Below are 286 nucleotides of genomic sequence, written 5' to 3'. Positions count from 1 at the left end.
ATATTTTTTTTTTTTTTTATCAAAGCTATGTGACTCGAATTTAAAGAGATAGGAGACTCGAACCCGCAACCTTTTAATTGAGTATAAAAAAACTATGTCATTTGAGCTATTAGTCATTGACAATTATCATATGTTTTTAATTGGAATAAACAATTCAAGTCGAATTATATTTAAGGAATTCCATCAAGATTGGGTAGTTTGGATAAAACTTAACATACGACCACCACAGAGCATATTGTTGTCCATTAGTCACTACAATTATGCTTTCACTATCAGCAGTTCAGCA

Source organism: Arachis ipaensis, chromosome B02 (assembly GCF_000816755.2).
Source record: "Arachis ipaensis cultivar K30076 chromosome B02, Araip1.1, whole genome shotgun sequence".
Classification (NCBI taxonomy): domain Eukaryota; kingdom Viridiplantae; phylum Streptophyta; class Magnoliopsida; order Fabales; family Fabaceae; genus Arachis; species Arachis ipaensis.
This window is presented reverse-complemented; position numbering follows the sequence as displayed.